The 24,450-nt window shown below is 35.6% G+C and overlaps 1 protein-coding gene and 1 long non-coding RNA gene across 2 annotated transcripts in view; both read left to right on the top strand.

Moving 5' to 3' along the window:
- LOC110679354 (roundabout homolog 1-like) overlaps positions 1-24,450 on the top strand; it is a 491,376-nt gene that overhangs the window by 159,844 nt on the left and 307,082 nt on the right. The window lies entirely within an intron of this gene.
- LOC5563678 lies at positions 2,498-17,241 on the top strand. The gene is made up of 3 exons (XR_002502420.1): positions 2,498-2,666; positions 2,742-2,907; positions 17,064-17,241. It is a non-coding gene; the product is annotated as an uncharacterized LOC5563678 (long non-coding RNA).

The raw sequence follows: 24,450 nt of genomic DNA, 5'->3' as shown, positions 1-24,450 counted from the left end.
CCCCGTTGGTATTCGGAATGTATATTACCTGGTTGGATTCTACTGGTAATTCTGCACTGCAAATCATTTGGCCAGATGGATCCTTCACAATAATGTCTTGTGCAGAGACCTCGCGAGCTGGTTTGTGATGCTGAACGTCAGAAGCAACCGTACTGGACCACACTTGTGAATCCCGATTGATTTCCATGAGAGGTGATGTAGCAGATGCAGTAGCGACCTTTTTATTTTCGCATCGATTTGCGACTAATTTTGGAGGATGGACGAAACGGGTCGGGGCTACCCCTAGGGGGGCAGTTATGGACGCTTCACTTCGGTGTACCGAAGAAACTGGCGCTGCCTTCAATGTGGCTAGGTGGTTTTCGAATTCCATGGCGTGATCAGCAGAATGAGCCAGCAAATCATTTGTTTCACAAAAAGCTCCGAATGCTTTTTGAAACTGATCGGAACTTGATGCAACTGTGGGACACTGTTCCTTTTCGATTACAAATGTTGATCCATTGCGTTCAGACATCTGTGGAAAAAAAGATAAGGTTATTACTTATGCTAAATTGGTATTTATATTGAACGGTACCTTAGACGACTTTTTGGATACCGGTGGAGCCAAAGTGTACAACTTCGAAGTGAATTTTGGCTTCCTTTTTGCTGGATGTGAGCGCGTTCCCATCAGTAGCTCCACAGCATCTTCGGAATCCGTGAGCATTTCCAATTTTTGTAGGCTGCTCTCCGCTTGATCAAAAGTGGCCGCTTCAGCAACAACCTTGCATTTTTGCTTTTTCCAGTTCTGAACGTCAGGCAGCGAATCTTCATTTTTGGCCAGCGTAATCAAATTATTGGGTGGCCAATACACACCACCATCTTTCACCCAATTTGATGGGACCACGGTCAAACAAGGCTTAGATTTTTTCGATTTACGAGTTTGTACCACGTAGAAAAACATTTTCACAAATTCCGACTTTTGACATCGAACGATCAACGTGGACTAACACTTATGTTTACCAAGTTTTTTTTTTCTCTCGCCAGTCTCAATATGTCATATATATGTCACATATACTATTGTAATACATACTTTTTTCAAACATGTTCTGAAAAAAACAAAATATGTTTTTTATGTTTATTTTTAGTCAAATGTATGTATTTTTTGTATTCCATAAAACAAGTGAAACAAAAGTGTCGTTTTGAATTGTTGGTCGCTTGGATGACACACTGCCGGCCAAGAACTTTAAAATATGGTGTTCAATGAAAACTTTGAATAAAGTGTTTAAAAAAAAATATTCTTTTTAAGTCCAGAATGATGTTTGCATGACACGGTTAAGTATGTAAAAGAGGCAACGGAATCACATAATTCTTCCGAAGGTTTGCTGATGGAAGGTTTGCGCGTTTTTGTAAATATATAGGAGGTGTTTTGAACGAAGACACTCAATATTCACTTAGGGAGTTTTCTCGACAACAAATAGGTACCGTCGCTGAGGGTAAAAATGTAATATGTTCAAGTTGATTGTCCGACAGGCCGCGCAAGTTGGCTTTGAATATTCTTAAAAATATATACGTTCATGTGTAATCCATTTGTAACATGTCGAAAAATATTTGAATTTAGTTAATTTTTCATTGATTTACCAATGGATGAAAACTGATCCATACTTGCCTCATGGAAGGGGGACATTGGGTAAAAGAACTGAAATCGATTCGCATTAGAAACAAAGTATAATATTCTTTTTCTTTCTAAGTTTCATATCACATACCAATAGGAATAAATCTGATGGACATAAATACAATATATTGAAAAAGTATTGATCTTCCTTAAAGTGTGATGTTTATTGACACCCTAGAATGGACAATCTAAAAAAGCGTTGTTGTCAAGCTTTCTCGATTATTTTTCAAAAAATTAACAGCTATTTTTCCCAGGGACCAAGTTTTTAGCGATCATTTGGAATCTAAAAAGTTTTCACCATGAAAATTAGGTATCATTATTCTTAATATTTGCTGAGATATTTCAGATATCAGTAACACAAAGTTTTTAATTAATACCTGGTAAACTTTTAGAAAACTCAATAACTGAGTAATTTCATCAACGGTTCATATGAAAAAAAAAGTTTAAAAAAATAAATATATGCACATGAAAAAGTGAAACCTTAAAAACATAGTTCTTTTTTGTTATTTCCATACTTCTTGGTGAACAGTTTTCATTTTATTCTATTTTTTACACAGCAAAAAATAATGTAATTTCACTCGATGTAATAATGCTGACGTAATGAAAAATCTATGTAAACGCGAATTTTAGATGGATAATAACATCAACTTAGATGTGATATCACATCGCTCTAAAATTACACTGAAACGACATCACGATTTTGGAATACGTTGCACTCGTGTAATATTTACAGGTGAAACACACACAATATTACACATAAACAGCTGCAACCAATCCATTCCAACATGGCCTAGCGATATTACACAAAATCGATGCCATTTTACATTCAACCTCTTTGCAATAATAAGTCTCGCAACACTGTCCGCATGATGTTTGACGGAGTGGACGGAGTAGAGGGAGCCATTTTTGTTTTGTTGCGGAGCAGTCGATTCTTCAATTTTATGTTAAAAATTCGTGAAAAATCTTAAAGATGTCCCAACAAACAGTGCTTACATTGTTTATGAGTGAAATAACTGTGGTTTGTATCGGTAACGGCGCTAATATGGTAAATAAGTAGGTATAAAACAGCTTTTATTTTTCCTACTTTCAAAAGGTCCCGGAAGGAACAATCCACCGGAATCCACCCGGTGTGAGGTTCGTACCCCGTAAAGTACACGGCGGACGGCAGGTTACCATCATGTGGCCAAAAGAGTAAGAACACACCAGTGTGGCTCGAATGAATTCCAGAACGGACCTAGCTAGCGCCTACAGTGAAACGGGTATGTAGTTATATCAACCTTTCCGCAACTTTTACTTTTATTCTGGAATTACGTTCCGATGGACAGAGAGCCAGCTCTTTAGCTAGGTGTTCAATGAGTACTTCCACAGTTATTAACTGTGAGAGATCGCATACTCGCTATGTGCGGAGGGGAAACTTCCCCGGACATAATCCAGATAATGTGTGTGAATGCCGAATGATGCAGTAACTTCGGCTCACATACTACAAATGCATTGGTGCGCCCACCAAGAGTGGTCTGCAGAGGATTAACCTTACCGAGGCTTGTTCCTTGTAACTTTGTTTAAGTCGGCTAGGAGAAGCAGTTTGCCTAGGCTACTTCTGCTACATGTTTTAAGTGCTATATACACTGGCCTTTCCCGAAGAAATACCGTATGGTGGTTCCGGGGATACAAGGGTAATGTCTGTGCTTCCAGAGCCAGGGCTGACACACTCTCTGAGATATCTTCTCAGGGGTCTAGTTGTAGACTTCTCCCGTTTAAAATAAATGCTGAGGGTCGTAGGTTCGATTCCGGGTTTCGGAGTCATGATACTTCTTCTTCTTTCTGGCGTTACGTCCCAACTGGTACAAAGCCTGCTTCTCAGATTAGTTTTCTTATGAGCACTTCCACAGTTATTAACTGAGAGCTTTCTTTGCCGATTGACCATTTTTGCATGTGTATATCGTATGGCAGGTACGAAGATACTCTATGCCCTGGGAATCGAGAAAATTTCTCTTACGTATGTAATGTATAAAGCCAATGTTCAAATTAAAATAACAAGTATTTAAGTGAGTATCAAATTCTATATTAAACTACAAAATTTCTTCTGACAGTTCCTCTATATTTTGAATTACTATTGAAAAAACTGGGTGGGTTTCCTTTTCTGAGAGATTGCTCACCATCTCGGGATTATTGATGATTTATTTAGAGTATTGACAATTTTTCTCAATATTTCATTTGGAACCTCCTACTAATAAATATTATGTTTTTTTTTTTGGTAATTACGTGGTAAATTGGTAAAGGGAAAGCTATTTGGGGTCATTCTGAAAGTAATTTTAAAAGTGTTTGAATTTTTAGTTTCTTTATTAGTAACATTATCATCCTAATTTGGCTCAACTAAATTAAGCTATTATTACCATTTTGTTAACAACATATAACATTTAATCCGTCGTAGCATTTCAGCAAATGATATATAATATGTTGTTAACAAAATGTTGAAACAGCTTAATTTAGTTTTAGCAAATTAGAATAATCTTGGCATTACGTCCTCACTAGGACAGAGCCTGCTCCTCAGCTAAGTGTTGCCATTTTCGCATTCGTATATCGTTTGGCAAGTACGGTGATACTCTATGCCCTGGGAAGTCAATGAAATTTTCCATTATGAAAAGATCCTGGACCGACCGGGAATCGAACCCAGACACCTGCAGCATGGCTTTGCTTTGTAGCCGAGGACTCTAACCACTTGGCTAAGGAAGGCCCCAGGATGGATGCCTACAGACATCTGAAGATGATACTCAGTAATTCTTAGGAACAGTTTATTTAATAAATATATTGTCAGTGATTTTTCCTTCTTTGAATCATCGGCTATTCGTCCGGGACTTACCACCTTGAACATGTTTGACGCCACGAGCCACTAAAATGTTAACTGGAATTGTACTTTCTTAGAAACATATGCCTTTTTCGCGTTATATTGCTGCTACGATAGTGGAACCAGGTCCATCACACTCGCGTTCAGATTGGGTACCACTTCTAGTACCGTTAAGTCACCAGTCACCGTGCACATATACAAATTTCAACAGAATATTCATACAATTTTCTCAAATTATTTTTTTGTCAGCAAAATAAGATAAAACTGATGAAATGGAGTAGTTCTTGTCACAAAGCATTTTGAAAAACCTAGTTTATGTAGTCAAAATCATGTAAATTCTGTATAATAATGGGATTTTTTAATACTCTTAGTAGAAACGGCACAAATTAACATTTTTCATTTTAACGTTAGAGTTTAAAATTTTTCATAATTTTAACAAGTTTTCGCTGTAGATATCTTTAGTAATATGTATTTCATCGTATGAACCATGAGATTTTATGCAAATAAGATTTTTCTATTGTGTTTGAGTCGAAACACAAATGCACGGTGAATGGACCCTTTTCATTATATATGGTTCCAATTACCGTGCATTAGTGCAAAAGGTTTGAAATGATTGGGTAATATTGGATTTATTGTTATGTCGTGATTTAATTACTTCATATTTAGTTTTAGAACGAATATGAAAAGGTTTGGACAATACAGTCAATCTTCCTATAACGATTTTGATGGAAAAATAATTTAGCCATTTTTTCAACTTTCTATAGTTTTCGTTGTAAAATAATATTTGAATACCCTTAAAAATGAGTGCGCACACTGCTAGCAACATATTTGCTCCACCAACAACGTTTCTTCAAGACACAAAATTAAATCATGACGAAAACTATACGCACGGTAAATGGTGCACCAGCGTGCACGGTGAATGGTGACATAGAACGGTACGAGGCGACCTTAACATGATATTTGTAAACAAAAATTTTGAGTATTTTTTTGTTATGTATCACTGATTTTAGATTTTTCCCTGAATTATGGTATAATTGCACGCTTCGTAGTGGCATTCTAAATCGCTTCTAATAATTTGGAAAAAATATATATATTTTTGAAGTACAGATTTATTTTAAATGCACGGTGAATGGTAGCTTGACGGTACTACATTTGATCCCTTGGTACTGCAAAAGGTACCCAAGTTTGACAGATCGCAGTACACTTTTCATGGCATTCTAGATTTTGCTCTATTACCTTATGAGCCCTAAAATTGTGGGCAATTGCAAGGGATATGGAAGTCTTTATTTCGTCTTTGGTGGAACTCAAGATTTTGTGTCATTCGAGCCAGGGATGAGAAAAGTACTGGAGCAAACATTTACCGCCTCTACATTTACATCTTTCTACACGACCATCAAAATCCAAAGCAAACCATGACGGATCAAAACAAAAAAATGTCACGGCTCTTCAAAAATGTAATCTTCTTCTTCCTAACGTTTTTCAACCCCGAACGCGAAATGACTCGAGCACAGTGGTGACACGATTTTTGCGGTTTTCGGGGTTTTGCATTTTTGCTCGATAAAGGCAGTATGAAATTGAACGTGTTTATATGTATCGTAACGGAATGATTGTGATCTTTCTGTTAGAGGTAATAGATTTCAATTAGTTGAAAACACAAGCAAAATATTAGCGATTGAATGATTTAACACTTTTTTCAATCATTCAGCTTGGAATGGCTGTCCGAAAATGGTCATAGTGGAGAGACAAAAACAGTCAAGCAGTGTGTGAACCGTTGGCAGCGCAACGCCTGATGGTATTGATGCTGCTGCTGCTTTGTGTTTTGGTGGAATGGCAGAATCGATGAACTGTGGTGAATTGTGGTCACAGTTCCCAAGACTGATTCGAGCTAATATCATAGAATCAAAAGAGAGGATGTTATAGATTGCGATTATTTGAGTGATATGACAAACAGTACCAAATTATTTCCTAGAAGCAATCAACAAAATCATATAAGGCTAATTTAAATAAGGCGGACTTTTTGAAACGGCTGGTCGTTTGCTCAGCTGGTACAACAAGTCCGCCTAATTTAAATTAGCCTTATGTATATCCGCCACTCGTGGTTCTGCCTTTTGTAATTCCGCCTTTTGTGCGTAGTAGCCTTTGGAGTTTCAAACATATATGATTCAAGGAACTCCACTGAAACTTATTAAAAAAATTCGCTCAGTAATTTTAATAAGAATTCCTTATAGATTTTCTTTTTTTATTTTTTTTTCTTTCTTTATTATTGAGACCTTCAGCTCTAGGCTGGTTCATCTAATTTTCTTTTTTAGTTTAAAGTTTCGTCCATTCCACTCAAAAGATCGGAAATAGATTTTCAAATTATCCTAGATATTCGCCAAAAAATCTTCAATAGTTTTTGTTGAAAGTTTACATTTTAACTCCTCCAGCATTAAATCCTGAAATACCAAAAGACATAACATATGAAACATATTGGAATAATTTTAATTCGTAACAAACACTTCAATTTCGGAGTTCGTCCGGATTATAACTTTTAAAACACATTTCAGATTACAATACAGAATATGATTATATAATTGCCCGTATAAAAAATACAATACAAAAACAATATACCGTATTGTGACAGTACCATTCAAAACCTTGGAAATACAATACAGTATTTTGAAAAATAACAATACAATTACAGTACAATACATTGTTTTGAACAGTTCTCTGTATGGTGAGATTTTTCCAATATAATGTATGGGTTGTTAAGTATCGTAACGATACAAATATAGATATTTTTTCATACATACATTTTGAAAATACAATACGATACATTGTTCATGTATTATGTTCCATAGCAATTCGTGTATTGTTGTACAATACAAAAACAATTCAACGAACTGCATTTCAATTGCAAAGAGATGGAAAGTATAGAATCTGTATTTTGTATGGATTCCCCAACTTACCGGATATTCGTGCCAACAGTACAAAAGAATATTAACTCTTATAGAAATAAAGATATTTATCATGGTTGCATTCGTCGTCATAGCTAATGTCAAGTGACTTTTACAAAACTACTTATTTTTACTTTTTGAATATTTTTCACCCAACATTTCTAGCTTTCTGAACTTGTTTTGTTTACTTCTTTCAGCCAAGCTACATAGAAAAAAGCAACAGTTGTTTTACGTGAAAATAGGAATTTAACCAAATTGTAAGGTACAAACAATAAAAAACAATATAGCGTTCTGTTACAATATATTATATTGTTTTTGTATTGTATATTAAAACAAGAATAATGTTGCTTCGACATTCAATTACAATACGCTGTATTGTATCCAATACATTATTATGGATCCGACAGAAATAAGGACAAACATTTTTTTTACATATTTTTTTTCTCAATCTCCAAGCGTCGCGACTAATATTTGAATAGTGCGCTGTGTTCATAAACATCGTAAAATGCAGCGCCACACATGTCATTATGACAGTTATGCCGGGAACGAGTCACACGTCGCGTGTCCCACACGCGCGTTCCGATTTGGTTGGTGTGCGACAATATATTGTACATTAATGGTTTATTCCAGTCACTGAATGGTACGTTTTTATTCGGGTGGTTCCTGTTCATTGCTTTGACGAACGTATTTGCGTTTAAGGCATATTTTAATACTAATGTTTTCAGTTTCGAAGACACTTTTTAGTCACTAGATAGCCATTCCTATGGCTGCGGGAGTGCCGTTTGTGTTTTTTTCATTTAATTAGCCGCAGAACTGGCATTGTCTAACAATATATCTGCTTCTTATATCCTGAAAAAGTAGAAAATAACGTTGGAATTCCTTCTAAATTGACTAAATACTTCCTAAATTGCTTTAGGTTTTCTTTCTAGTACCCTTGGAACTAGAATAGTTGCGGTAAAATATTCATATAATGAAAGATCCCATAAGTAAACATCGATTACCGCAACTATTGAAACACGAATTAAGAAATTACCACAACTAAAGGAGCAGTGCACCAATAGATAGAGGTATAACTTTAATAAATCTCAGTTTTCTCAGAGGTTCCTACGATTTTTTTTTTCAGTTTTTTTTTCAAAAGTTTCTGGAGAAGCCATTAGAGAACATAGTAAGCACAGAAGAAATTTCTAGAGGAATCCTTGAAAAAAAAAGCTCATGGAAGAACCCCTGGAGGAATCCCTTGTGAAACTTCCAAAATTCTGAAAGAATTCATGGAGGAAACTGCAGGAACTTCTAAAGGAATCCTTTGAGCAAAATCCTGGCGTATTCCCTAAAGAAATTTATACAAATATACCGTGTAACCCCGCTAATTTGAACGGTGCCTCATGCAAACCATCAGAGTTCATTTTTGATTTAAACTTCTAGTTACCATATGAACAACAGAAAATCGTACACTCAGGCAAATGGACTATCGAAACAAAGACAAATTAAAGACCCCCATGTCCCTTGCAGTTGCTCAAAAATTTATGGCTTATGGGTAGTATCCACTTCGTAAGTACTGTGCAAAAGGATAGGACAAGTAATGGCCAAGAAATACTTCAGCTGTCCAAATTACTTGAGCTGTACCCAGTTGACAAGTATACTCTATAGAGCTGATTTCGTAACATTGGTAACGCCTGCCGTACAAATCAAATGGAGCTGTTACTATTCCGTACGGAAAAATGTGCCGCTCAATTATTCCGCAAGTAAAAGTGACACTTTGCTTATTCGGAATCAGCTGTCAAAATTACTTTGGTAATTAGCAACAAATTGTACTTGACCGCTCTACTTAGGATGTGGATACCAGGCTTTATAAGGTAATCTAGAATGCCGTTCAAAGTGGACTGCGATCTGTCAAACTGTACCTTTTGCACTACCGGGGGACCAAATGCAGTACTAGAAGTGGTACCCAATCTGAGCCCGAGTGTGACGGACCTGATCGAAATACATAGGAACCACTTCGCCACAATAAATCGGGTTGAAGTTCATAGCTTTGCCTTATGTCAACCTGGAATCGAACCAAGGACCTTGCGATCGTTAGGACCGTGCGTAAACCACGCGCCTATCGACGCCTTGATGTGAGTTGATGCTAAAACTAGTGATCCTTTATATTAGAGATTAGCGGAAGAAAAATGGAATGATTTGGCAACAGACCAGCAGTGCTGAGTTTGCTCAGCGTCGAGAATAATATTATAACACGGACATGACTTTCTCATTGCTAAAAAGTGTATTTTGTTTCGTTATAGATCTTTGAGCTACATTTCCAAACTAAGCAACAGCAGAAAAAAATACTAACTAAATATCGCATTGACAAACATTCAAAAAAGGTAAATATTTCATATTTTTTGCTCTATGCAAAACAACTTTCACCGAAATAATTTCAAGCGGATTACATTACTCCTCAAGAAAAGTTCAAAACAAACATAACGCATGTTCGTTTGGCTCACGCTTTGACAGCTCTCGCTGCTCGATTGGCTCACACTTTGACAGAAATGTCAGCTTCCGCGTATCTCTCTTATAAAGGATCACTAGCTAAAACGATACATACAGCGAATCCGACCCGTTAATTGGAATGACAGCTGGTGAAAATGCTCCAGACTTTTTGACATTCAAGTGCTTTTTAGTTGGATTTTTTTCCAACCAGCGAACATCCAACCATCAAGTCATTCCATGTAGCGGACCACCATCGAGCGAATCCTCACTGTAAAGCGTTCGTATTGCAATAACCGTTCCACCTTGCATAAGCCAAAATGTATGCATTTCAATAGTCTAGTTCACAGCGTGTACATCTGGTTACCTCTTTTGCTGTTTTGTTTTGATTCAGCGTTTTGTTCCACATCGTTCCATTTCACTTTAATTTAAATTAAGATTGAATGTGGTCAAACCAACGGGAGTATCCGGTATATGCAATTCTGTTAAATACCCTCTAAAAATTTTAAGAGGAATCCCTGAAGTAACTCTTGGATGCCTGAAGGAACTCCTAAAAATCCCGTGAGAAACTCTTGGTCCATAGACGAGATCTTGAAAAAACCCCGGAGAGAACTTCTGGTAGAATCCTCGGAGGAACCTTAGGAGGAATCACTGAAAAAACTCCTGGAGTCCTGGATGAATCCTTTCTGAGGGAATCCCTGGAGAAACTCATGGTTGAATCGTAGATGAAACTTCTAAAGGAATCTTTGGAAAAACTCCTTGAGTCCTGGAGGAGTCGCCGAAAATAACTCATAAAGAACTTCTGGATTAACTCCTGGAAGAATTCCTGAAAGAAATCATGGAGGAATCCATGTAGATACTTCTGGAGGAACTCCCCGTGTCCTGGAGAAATTTTCAAAGAAACTCCTGATGGAACCTCTAAAGGAACTCCTGAAGTGATTCCTGAAAACTCGCTTGAATCCTTTGAAAAGCGCTTGGTGAAATCCCTAGAGGAACGCCAACAGAAATCTCAGGAAGAACACCAGGAGAAGTATCAGAAAAATACTCCTGAAGGAACTCCTAGAGATCTCGAGAAATCTCTGAAAAACGTTTGAATGAATACTTGGTAGAACTCTTAGCTAGAAATATCCCCCTAAGAATTCCTGCAGGATGTCTGAAGGAACTCTTGGAGGAATTTCTGAAGAGTCCCTGAAGGATTCCCTGAAAAAAAAAACTCCTGGAGGATCTCTATGATCTCTATGCAATCGCTGAAAAAAAAATCTTGAATCTGGAATCCTCTTTTACGTATTGGAACCATCTAAGCAGAATCTTGGACATGGGTGCGAATACCTGACACTGAATAAGTCTACAAGTGGTAGTCGAAATACGTGTATCTGTCAAAATATAAGCAATTAGGAGCGAAATTGAAAGGTACAATACTCAAGTCTACTTTTTCGATTCTCTTTCTAAAAGGAACCCATGGAGGAATCTCTCAATAAACTTCTGTTGGATCCCTTCAACTAACTCCTTTTGGATCCCTTTTGAAGGAATTCGCTGAAGAACCTCTTGAAGAATCGCTGGAGGAGTCTCCGTAGAATCTCTTTAAGGAATCCCTGGAGAAATCTTTGAATGCACTCCTGCAGGATGATGGATAAACTCCAAAAAGAATTGCTGGAAGATCTCCGGGAGGAAATTTTGGAGAAATTCCTGAAAAAAAAAACTTCTGGATGAATCCTTAAATTAATCTCTACAGACACCTTTGAAAATCAGGAGGAAGACATTGAGGAGCTTCTGAAGGAATCCCTGGAAGAATTCGCGATAAAACACCTGGAGGAATCTTTCAAAGAATTCTTAAAGAACTCCTGAAGAAATCCCAGGATGAGCTTCTGTTAAAATCTCTGGATGAACTCCTGGAGGAACCCTTCGAGAAACTCATGGAGATCTGGAGTAATCCCTTGAAGAATCCTTGAATGAACTTCTAGAGAAATGAGCTTCTGGAGAAGTTCTTAGATGAATTCCTGGAACAATTAATGAATAAATTCCTGGTATAGAGATTCCTGTGAGGATTCCATCAGAATTTCCTCCAGATACTTTTTGAAAGATTACTCAAACATTTTTTCCAGGCATTGTCCTGATTTTCTGTCAGGGATTTTTCCAGAAATTCCGGGAAGCCTTCCGAAGAATTCCTCAAGGGCCTAAAGGAACTCTCCAGATATTCCTCTTTAGATTTAGATTTAGATCTAGTTATTTTTCAACAAACTGCTCTGCTGCTCATAATTGCGTGAGAATAACTTTTGATTTTTGGTCTATTTAGAGTTAAAACCGCTAAGCGTACATTCGACAGCCATAATCAAAATTACAATTTTGTTGTGGAAACTTCGTAAAAGAAATAAAGTCCTTTTACCACACTATGAATTGTAACAACATAACAGCCAAACTCAGAATGTGGACGGGTTTCGTTATGACTTTTTACAGAAGGTTTAACAGAAATTACTTTAGGATTTCCTTCAGAAATATTACAGACATTCCCGGAATAATTCCTTTATTAATTGTTAAAGGAAATGTTAAAGGAATCTCTGGAGTAATATCTAATGATATTCTTAGAAATTCTGTAAAAAACACTAAATGTGCTTCTTAAGAAATCTTCGAAGTAATATCTGAGAGAATCTTAGGGCAATTATCTGAGTTAATTTCTATATTTTTTCTGAGACAATCATGCAAAAACGTATTGTAATACTTATTGTAATGTTAAGAGTTATTTCCATCAGTTTTTTTATGAATTCCTCTTGGCATTACAATAAGTATTACGATATATTTTAGCGTGAGAAACGTCTGGTCAGATTAACTGAGAAATATTTATAAAAACTTTCATATCTTTTTTTTTTTTGTTACTGCTTGTTTATTTGGTTCCTGTGTGGTCTCGTTTTGACCGTTTTGGATGGATCATCTCTATTTCATTGTTTTTAAGACACTTAGTCACTTAGACACTAACAATTTCTTTTCAGACTTTCGTCTATGAAGATCTCCTGAAATTCCAATTACAATTCTAGAATGCATTCTCGCAGTATTTATACAAGAGCTTCTTACGATTTTATAAAAAAAAATAAGCAATTTTATAAGGTATTGGAAAATTAAAAGGAAATTCATAAGTAAGACCTTAAGAATTATTTAGAAAATTTTCGGACAAGACATGGACAAATTCTAGAAGTTGCTCCTGGAAGAAATTGGAAGAAAAACTAGAGTATTGTATGTAAAACCTATTCAAAGAATTTCACATTCCTTATGAAAAAAAAAAGGTAAAACAAAAATTCTATGGTAATTCAAATGTAAATTTTAAACGGAAATTTTTGAATAAAATTTATTTTTTTTATGGTAATAGGACTCTTCAAAATCTATTTCTACGCAATTTCAAGGAACATCTGAAAGTATTTAAAAATTAAATCGTATGGACGTCTTGGAAGAACCTCAAATAAAACTTTCAGTTTTTGTAGTATCAAGCAAGCTTAGTTACTCAAGGAGAAATTAATATATGAGTGTTAGAAGGATTCGAGTAATAAATCCAGAAGCGATTTCCTAATAAGCACCAAAAATAGCATATGGAGCAATTTCATAAGCCACCTTCAGATGGAATTTACAATAAACCTTTGAACAAATTTATCAGAAAATCTAGTAGGAACTCCAGAAATAAAAAAAAAAATTTGATGAAGTACGTAAGAAATTTTACATCGAGCTCCAGAAAAAAATCTGAATGTAGCCTGTGGGCAAAAAATGATAGATTTAAAAAACTGTGAGAAGGTTAAAGATCCAGAATGTTCTTGATAATTCCAAGAACAAATCTTAATGAAGCTTCTAGAATAATTTTAGAAAGCATTTCTCAAGAGCTCCAAGAAAAACCACATGCAGTAGTTTAATTTCAGAAAAAAAATCTTTCAAACAAATTCGAAAACAAATTATTTGAAAAAAAAATACAACAAAAACTTCGGGAACACTTTCATGAGATACTCCTCTGGGAAATTCACCAAGGTTCTCAAGTAATTACAGAAGCAATTGGAAGAGGAATGATCTATTTTTTTTTTGTTCTATAGGGGTACCTAAATGTTATATATATGGCCCAATATATACAGTAGTGTGGGACAAAATTTAGATTCTCGCTCTAGTTCACTTTTTGGATTGTATTTGGGTCCCATAACAACTGTGCAGGGGCCTTGCTTAGCAGAGTGGCTGAAGTCCGCGACTACAAAGCAAAGCCATGCAGAAGGTGTCTGGCTTCGATTACCGGTCGGTCCAGGAACTTTTCGTAATGGAAATTCCCTTGACTTCCCTGGGCATAAAGTATCGTATCATCGTACCTGCCACACGATTTACGAATGTAAAAATGGCAATTTTGGCAAAGAAAGCTCTCAGTTAATAACTGTCGAAGCAAAGACAAATTGAAGATCTCCATGTCCCTTGCATTTGCTTAAAATTTTATGGCTCATAAGGTAATCTAGAATGCAGTGAAAAGTGTATTGCGATCTGTCAAATTGGGTACCTTTTGCACTACCGAGGGACCAAATGCAGTAAGGGAAGGGGTGGTATAATGAACACCTTAAGGATATCATCTTGTTTCTGATAGAAAAACGAGGAATTCGTATAGTGCTATCGCACAACATAAAAAAATAGGGATGTTATCTACATCAGCGACACGAATGCAGACTAACATAGCTAAATTTTCACATATTTTTATCGCTTTCAAAAAACGATGCAAATGTTCATTTTACCTGCACTATGTGCACTGTTGGTGGTTAAATGAACATCATGCAAAAAACGAGAGCTAAAAAAATATTTCTGGAAATTTCCATTGCATTACCGAATATATATATCCGTTAAGGATTGTAATCCATACAAAAAGTAATCTATACGAATCAGATTTGACATCATATCATAACGATGTCCATCTCACTTGAACAACCTCAAGACCTCCGAGCTAAATGTTACGTCGGTTCTAATATTCAAACGTGGTTTTCTAAAACCTTAATTTTCGTTGATCTTTTCACTTCAATTGACCTTCGTATCATCCCAAACACTCTGATTTATGCTCTAAATCGTCCGTGCTTGAATTCATTGAAATTTGTTTTTACTCGGGAAGGGTGTTCATTTTACCACCACTTCCCCTACTAGAAGTGGTATACCCAATCTGAGCCCGAGTGGGACGGACTTGGTCGAAGTGCTCATAAGAACACTAAGCTGAGAAGCAGGCTCTGTCCCAGTGAGGACGTTAATGCCTAGAAGAAGAAGAAGAACAACTATGAAAAATTTCAGATCGATCGATTTTAGCGCCTACCGTTCAAAGTTTGTATGGGATTTACTATGGGGAAACTTGCTTTTGCAAAGAAAAATCGCCAGAGGTCGCCCATTGACCTTTATACAAAATCTGAACATAGACCTCGATAGGTATTTTTACGATGAATCTTGATAGATATTTTTACGATGAAGAACATTGCCGGAGACCGCGGAACAACCCGATACTTGTGAAAAAAGTTATTCAATGAAAACCTATTGGCAAGGCGACGTTGATTATCACGTAAAGGAATAACAAATTAACAACAAAAATGACAAAAATAGACAACATTTCGAAATAGTCTATGCTCAATAACTTTTTTTACAAGCATCATATTGCTTTGCGGTCTTCGACAATGTTGTTCATCGTAAAAATACCTATCAAGATCTTTGTTCAGAGGACAATGAGCGACCTCTGGCGACTTTTCTTTGCAAAAGTAAGTTTTCCCATAGTTAAGCCCATACAAACAGTTGTTATAGGACCCAAATGCAATCCAAAAAGTGGACTGGAGCGAGAATCTAAATTTTTATTTTACCGTGTCCCAGGCTAATATACAGATATCTGTATTTTGTAATATCCGCGGTAGATTAGAGGTTGTCCATAATTCACGCGATCATATTTTTTTCCTGATATTCGGACAACAAAACATCTTATGAGAGGAAATAGAGTTTGAAATTAGTTGTTCCCTGATTCGATGCTATCTGTTTCAGTTTCGTGACAAAAGTTTATCTCCCTAACTTGATATTTTCATGAAAAAATTCAAATCTCATCAAATCAGTCATAAATTCCATAAATTTAAAAATTGTGATTATGGTGAGGGAATTATTTTTTATTATCGGACAATTTGGGCCGGAGGTTCTCCGATTTGTATGAAATTTTCTCCAGAGGTAGAGCTCGTGGATATATGACAAAAAGTGAAATTCAAAAAAAAATATAGTGGCCTATTTTCCCGGAAAACTCTAGATTAATTTTCACGATTTCCCTATATACATCAAACTTTAAAAATTCATATCTCCTGAACTATGCATCGTAGAACAAAAGTTTTTTAGTGAAATCGAAAGCAAATTTCCTCAGCAATCTAAATATATAAAAAGAAAAACATTTTCCGGAAATTTTTTCACTATGAAGGAAATTGTCGGAAAAACTATCGTCTGTATCCTGAAAAATTTTCGAAAAAAATATTGTTTGTTTCATCAATCCATGCTCTAATTTTCGTCCATAGACGCCAAAGTGGTATCTTTTACCGTTTAGGCGACAGGACTGAAAAACCAATCACCAGCCGCACGCTTTCCATAGGAAAATGTGTTCTATTGTGGGCCTCATAACCGTGCGCTCACGACGGCAGTGATTTACACGCATTGTAAGCGTAACGCAGTAAACCATCCTTTCCTTTCCAGTCAGAAGAAGCTTTTCGTCAATCGGAACACTCTCCATTGGTCTGTTGGGTGTTTTGTATGTCCTATGTTTTTTATCTCGTTGCCACCCCAATGGTCCCGTCAATACCTAGTTGGGAAAATTCAAAATGGCGTTTCTAAAAAAAGTGCTTGAACAAAAGTTGTTCCAAATAAGCTATATTATTCAAAACCACAATAAAAAAAAAAGATTGTTTTTCAATAGTTAGTTGATTGTTTTTCAATAGTTTGATCCTTAGGTCACTTATTTCGATGTTTGATAAGACAAATGAGCGTATAAATTTATTTCAATTATTATTGAGCTACTCGTACCAATTCGGTTTAGCCCGCGTTCGTTGAACTTCGGTGGATCACCTGTGCTACCATGGGAAAGAGAGGGTTAACGATTTTTTAATCTAGAATTCTAAAATCTTAGATATGTACCTATATGATAATTCAATATTTTCTTTTATTTTAGATCGATACGAAACGAGTATGAACGAGCTTTGTGAATTATTCTACTGTTTGGTGAAGGAATCTAAACACATCCTCGAGTGCCTTCAGGAAGGGTCTACTGCGGTTCCTCGGATAATTGTTTAAAACATTAAAAAATGTACTACATGTTGTAATAAAAAAAAGTTGACGATTTAAATGAATCTGTTTTGTTTTTTTATTTGAAACATAATTTGTCTCTTCACCATCAAATTCTCTTCAATGGTTGATTAAATTGCTTTTATCGATTTATTAAATCAATCTACGCGGATTAAACTAGTTTTTTAATCATAAATATGATTAAAGAGATCAAAATGGATAAAAAAGCAATTTAATCACCCTTGAGCAGAATTTGTGATTGCTTTTTTCTCTTAAATCGCTTAGATTACATAGTACTTATATTACATCGCGTCGAGTACATCGTATTATGTACGTTGAAACTATTACATCGAAAAAATTACATCGGTCGCATTTATTACACCAATAGGCCGCGAGTACGTCGGGATGTGTAATATAACACGATCGAGGGAATGACTTGGTTGCAGCGGTTTCGATGTAATATTCAACAACTTTTTTTGCTGTGTATGTTTTTAAGTTCAATATTTGGTTTAACTAATTCAATTGAAGATATGTTGTTTATCATTTGCTAACATAAGAAATCAATATCGCAAATTCAGTCGGCATTAGCAAAATGAAAAAAAATAGTTTTTGAACTTTTCAAATGATAATATTAAAATCAAGAATTATAGGACGGGATTGGTGGTCTACTGAGGCTGTGAACCGTTTCACCAGTTCGTTTAACTTTTAGTTAAAATTTGACAGCTTGATAGTTATTTCCCCTCCGGTTAGAAATAACCCTACTCTGGAGCATGGTTAAACTTGACAGTTTGAAAGTTATTTTTTGCTCACGCGTGAATTTGAGAATAACTAACCATCTGTCAACTTTGTTCTGAAATAACTACTCGACTGTCAAAGCTCAAATGGGTCGACTGCGATGTTCAATTTAACCATTTGAGGGGAAAATAACTATCGAAATGTCAAATTTTAACTAATAGTTAAACAAACTGGTGAAACGATTCACAGCCTGACTAGCGCTTCTGCTTCATAAGCAGAAGGTCATGGGTTCAATCCAAGGTCCGTTGCTTTCCTCGTACTTTGTAGTTATACCTTTCACTTGTTTGTATTTACCACTTTCAATATATCACAATTGATCTATCACAGTTCATAGCATTTGCTAGAACCCGTAACGGATAGAAATAAACCGTTCCCCACATTGACACATAGGTATAAATATAGTTGATCTGTCGATACTGGAGCAGCAACCACGGTTGACCAATCAAGCTCAAGCGATAGTATTTAGATCAAGAATTGTTACTTTAATTAATATTTTAGCGAAATGACAACTAGGTGAGCATGTAAATTAATAGTCACTAAAAAAAACGGGAGTATAAATTCTACAAATATTGATAAATTTATTGGCTGTTTCTGCAAAAAAAATATTGGTTGTTTCCGAATAAAAAGGAAAATGCAAATGCTGTAGTTTTAATATGGTTAAAACAAGTACTAATAATATAAGATTGAGAAGCAACTTTAATGAATTGGATATGCGCCATAATAGGGTCCTAAAGCCCTGTCTCAATTTTAGTACCAAACGCTTAAGTTAAGGCCGAAAACACATGTTTACACAATTTTTAAATGATTTTTTTTTGTTTAAGCCCAAAAAACAATTTTTGAGATTTTGTCATACCCCTTGGTTTAAACTCAAATATTGGGTATATTTTGTTTTCCGTGTCCCTTCTGAAATGTCAGATAGGAACAATCCCAGTGGTGAAACTTAAACCCCTGTGGCATTTTTGTCGACAAAGTGAACGTCAAACATGGTCAAAAGTGTCAAGGTTCATATTTGAAATAATTTTTAAAATTAAGGTTTAAATATGTTATAGCCGTTATTTGAGCTGGAAAAATTGCTAAAGTGGTTGAAAGAACATGCTCTTTAGTATTATTAAATAAAAACAAGAATTCATTTAAAATTTTAGGACCCAATTATGTGTTTATAACTACTCTCCGCAAGAATCAACAATAATCCGCTGATCAATGGAACCCTATTTGACAGTGCCTATAGCACAGACAAACAGACGTCACACTCTCATCATTGTCCATCGACCACTTTTTTAACGGTCGATTCAAAAATATGGTAGGTGGCCGATCCGCCACCCGCAGCGCTCGCATCGTTTTTGTTCGTGTTTGACGTTTACACACTACCGCCATCTGTTGGCCCGTCGTCCAAATACACATATTTTAGCATTGGGCGTACATGTCCTCGTGACTATGATTTTGATTGAGATTTGTTCTAAGTGTTACGTCTGTTTGTCTGTGCTTATAGGGTAAAACAAAGACATGAAAGGTTTTAGGAGTAGTATTTCATAAATTTTATCTTTTTGAGATTAATTCTATCAAAAGCGTAAGTCAACAGAGATTTTTACCTTCATTACCATGTCATACCAAGATACTGAGAAATATTTATCGTTATCCATGCTTTATCTATGCTGTCATAGATAAGCGGTTTAACAAAATTCTGTTATAATGTGAAATATATTTATAAAACAGACAAGCTGACTCGGCAAATTTAGCACTTTCTTTAATGAAACAATATTATTTTTGCCTGTCCCAAAACACTCGTCATGCAGTGTTCCTGGAGAACCATCTTATCTTTACTAATTAAGAATTGAATGTTTAGTAAAACAATTAGATTTCAGCTCTCACGATTTAAAGAAAGTAATTATAGTTAAATACAATCAACGTTTTTTAGTTGAGAACAAAATCCATGAATTCATTTGTTAAACTTGATGATCACTATTCTCAAACATTAACTAAATTGTATGTTGCTCAATAAAAATCGAACGATTTATAAAGGCGAGCTTGGTTTTTCGATGTAAAATTGCATATTTCACCATAAATTTTGATTTGCACATGTGTTTACTATCAAAAAACTATTATTTTCAATTACGGTTGAATCCAATTAAATCAGACAGCTTGTCAATATTTGTGCTTGTGCATTTTTTATTTCCGACAATCCAATACATTTCCAATTACATATATATGACTAATGATTTTAAATAAGAAAAGCCGAAAAAAATGTGATAGAATACATACATACTTGTTTTAAATTTGTTTCTATGACATAATTAGGACCTCCTGTCTACCAAATGTTCTCAGCATTTTGTTGCATTCATGTTTTGTTGAACAAAGTATAATACATATTTATGTATACAAACACTTATATAATACTTATTTTTGACAACAAAAATATGTTGCACAAGCTCCACCTTCTGCGCTTTTCCAGTCATATATAAGTATGAATTCCAGTTTCTTCGCTATGAAACAGAACATTCTCATTAGTCATATTGAAGTCATTGTGATTTATATGAGACATGTTGTGTTACTTGGGTTGTGTAAATATCCCTTGAATACTTCGAGAAGGAATCCTTGGAAAACTTCTGATTGTAAAACTTGTAGAGTGAATCTTTGAAAAGATGTTTGGAGAAACCCCCGGAGTAATATCCTCACAAGTTCTTGAAGGAGATCACGAATGAATTCATTAAAAGATTCCACGATTAAAAAACGCAAAAAGTATCATGACATTTCTTCAGGAATCACTTGGAGAATTTCAGAAAAATCCCGGTACGAATTCTTGAATAAATTCCTACAGAAATTTTGGCATGCATGTTTCCGTATGAATTCTTCAAGTTATTTCTTGAAAAATCTCTACAGGAGTTCTCGTATGAGTCCATTTGTTAATACCCGAACAATCCCTTCCAAGATTCTCGGGATTGATTCCTTGGAAGAATCATTCGACAAATTCCTTGATAAATCTGTAAAGAAATTCTTATAAAAATTCTTAGACTAACCCCAAAAAAAAAACGTATTTTAAAAGTATTCAAGGAATATCTCCCTAGAAATTGCCCTGGAATTGCCGGCAAATCTTTGAGAAGACGTTTTGAAAAATCTCTGGAATAGAAACCTATTGAATTTTTGAATAAGTTTCCATTATTAGCACCAAACATTGGTGCAACATTTAAAGCATTTTCTAAATCGATTTGGAGCAACTTGATTGTTTTCTGGAATTATCAGAATTTTTCTTGAATAAATCATTGGAATTAAGAAACGCCCATGAGATTGCGGAAAACATTTGACGAGGAAGTACCCAAAGGATCGCATCTGTAGAAAAATAATCGTAGAATTCCATGTTAAAATTCTTATATCATTGAAAAGTTTCAAAAAAGAAATATTGAAAAAATCTACTCAACACCACTTAGGTAATTCTCCTCGTCCCTTCTCATAGAAAACTTTGTATGAATCTCCGTAGTACTACTCGAAAAATCCTGAGAACTTCTTCATCCTGAAAAATCCTTGGAGATTTTCGGATGAATCTCTGCAGGAAAATTTGGAGGAATTTTTGAATAATCCTCAAGTGAGATGCATACTTAAATTTTTGCAGGAATTTCGTGATGTATTCCCGAAAACCAAAAATTATTTTTCAAAACCATAATTCAAGGAATGGCCGGAAATTTAGAATGCATTGATGATGGAAAATTCTAGAGTTTTCGGAAAAGGTTAGGAATAATCCCTGAAGAAGTTCTGTTTCGATTCTTTGTGAGATTTTTCAGATAAATTTTTAAAACAATTCTCTAGGGAATTGTTGGAGTAATTCTTTGTTGAATTAGTTTAAGAATTTTTTTTTTCTAGAATCTGACTTGAAACCCTAGTGAATGATATTCTAGAAGAATCTTTGAAGAAGCTCTGGCTAGAATTTTAGGGAGAATGTGAAAATTTACTCACTTACCCGAACGCTACCGATAAAAAGCAGCAAATATTATGCCAACGAATGCTCAGTGACAGCGAAACGCTTCTAGGGTCGATGCAAATGCCACGAATTGAAAATTGATTAAGATAAACCGAAAAAAAATGAGACTCAAGAAGAACCAAGAGAGAACCAATTTGCTTCGCCGGGAGACACGAAAGAACGCGTTCAGCATTCAATCACTGAAAGCATTCTTCAGAATGAACTGATATAGGTAGAATGGCTCTTTTTATCGAACGGATCCGATCCGAATGACTCACTTTAGTGAATCGGATCTTTTGAACTGTCCAGTGGCTCAGCGGCTCGTAAATAAAGAGTGAATTGATCCGAGCGAACGGATCCAACGGGTAATTCCGTTCCGCTAGCTATGTCTTGTACGAAATTTTGCTATTTAATTCTTAGAGTTAGCGTTAGCGTAGTTACGATATACTTTGTAGATTGGTTACTAGCTCTATTCATGTTTTTCTTTGAATTTCTGGATGAGGATTGCTTTCAGGAACAAGGCTTGGGAGTTAACCGTTATCCAATCTTAAACAAGAGTACCAAAACCATGAGTACTGCTATTCCCAGCTACGCCCATCTTTACCGTAACTTGGGATGGGGAAAGGAAATGTTAATGTATCACTTACTTAATGAGAGACCACTGACTCAGCGACACTCTCATAAGTACTACGGAGTTGGAAGTTAGGAGAAGTTTCAGGTCAGGATTCGCCTGAGATAGACCCAGAGCATCGGTTGTTTGATTGTTTTTAATTTAAATTCTTGTATGCCGGATATCAAAAAAGAAGCAATATGTTATTTGCTATATGAAGAAAGATGTATCGCGTAAAATTAATTGGTTACACGTTCAATGTTAGTAGTTTTCTGCTTGCTTACCAGTAAAAAGCAGAATCGATACTTAAAGAGTCATCTAATTTAAAAAATAATAAAAATATGGTTGAATATCAAGGTTGGGTGACAAAATGTCGAATTCCAAAACGTTGAAATGACAAAACGTCAAAAAGAGTGAATTGGAAGAAAATTAAATTTCTATGGAAGAATGATTATATTCCGAAAGAATAAATAATTCAATATGTGTCAAACGCACATTTCAACGTACACAGTGATAAAAAAATAAATCAGGAAACAATTGCATATCGTTATTGAAATTTAATTAGTTTCCTCGTTTTGTCCTTCCGACGTTTTGTGCCTAAACCGAATTACAAGGAACTGTCAGTTATGACAACCGACCGATTGAAACGTGCAAACTGGAAAAATGCCACAGTCTGCAAAAAAAAAAACAACTGAGGTTACTTTTTAAAAGGAACGGACTCACCAAATGCTTGCAGAATCCTAAAAAACGTTGCTCAATCCGTTCTTGTCCAACGGTCAACGTCCAGCACGCTCTTGATTCAGATACTGCAGTGTAACCAAACCTACTAACCCCACATCCGCTATCCCTATTTCATTAATTTCCACTGAATAACACAAACACGTGGAAGAGGAACACTTCCACAATTCGATGAATTGAAAACGATTGAAACAGTCGCACTATTTTTGTTCGAATAACTGTTAATTTACTTGTACCATCCGAGTTGCAATTTCATCAGCCGAATTGAAAATATGCGCGGAACCAAAAAACAACACAACCACTGGCGCACGTGGCTTGCAGCGAACTTTTCTCATTTTCCTCATATTCTTCCCCAGAAACTCACAATACGACCGGACACGAACACGATATTCGGCCGATTTCCCTTACCCGAACCGATCTCTCTTTATCTTTCGTTTGCCTTTTCCTGGACGGGGCACATTTGTCTGTCTATGCTGAGAGTGCTGAGAGCTCGAGCAGCAGCAAAGTGTACTTGCATGTTACGCTCGGCGTGCAAAGCAAAGCTTGGGTAACTATTATAATAATTAATAAAGCCGAGATACGAATGAAAGAGAACAGGAGTAAGGAATCAGTTCGTTCAGACTCGTAAAGGGTCACTTTTTATCTGATCAAATGAACCGACACTCGTCAGAAAAGAGCCTAGGGTCACGCGTTTAATGAACCAATGCACGAGTTGACGAATTTGTCGTTTCAGCGGTGCCAAATTTACTTGTTTTCCATGGTCATGTATATATCACGGCAACGTTCAAATGATGGCCTAAATTATCGTTCGGCAATGAAGTGGAATGTGCATTAAAAACAATTTTAAACATTCAATCATTGCGTGTCAAAGTGAGGGAAGGAAACGCAATAATTGAGTGAGTGTTTCCCATGTTCAATCTTTGGAGACATTTTAGTTTGCAGATATATTTTTGGGTTTTTTTTTTGAAACAAAATTCAGAGGAGTCACAGATGTGAGATTTACGTAAAATATATTAATAAATCCATTGTGGAATACTTAGAGCAATGCCTGAACAATTTCGTTAAACAAACCTTTAGTGGGGTTCTCAAAAGAATCGCCGATTGCTATAAAATTTTTAAGATTCACTTTAATGTTGTTTATGTACTTATACTATGAGAGTATCCTTCAAAAAACTATTGGAA

This window comes from Aedes aegypti, chromosome 3 (assembly GCF_002204515.2).
Source record: "Aedes aegypti strain LVP_AGWG chromosome 3, AaegL5.0 Primary Assembly, whole genome shotgun sequence".
Taxonomy (NCBI): domain Eukaryota; kingdom Metazoa; phylum Arthropoda; class Insecta; order Diptera; family Culicidae; genus Aedes; species Aedes aegypti.
The sequence above is the reverse complement of the archived record's forward strand: the minus strand, read 5'-3'. Positions and strand labels throughout refer to the sequence as shown.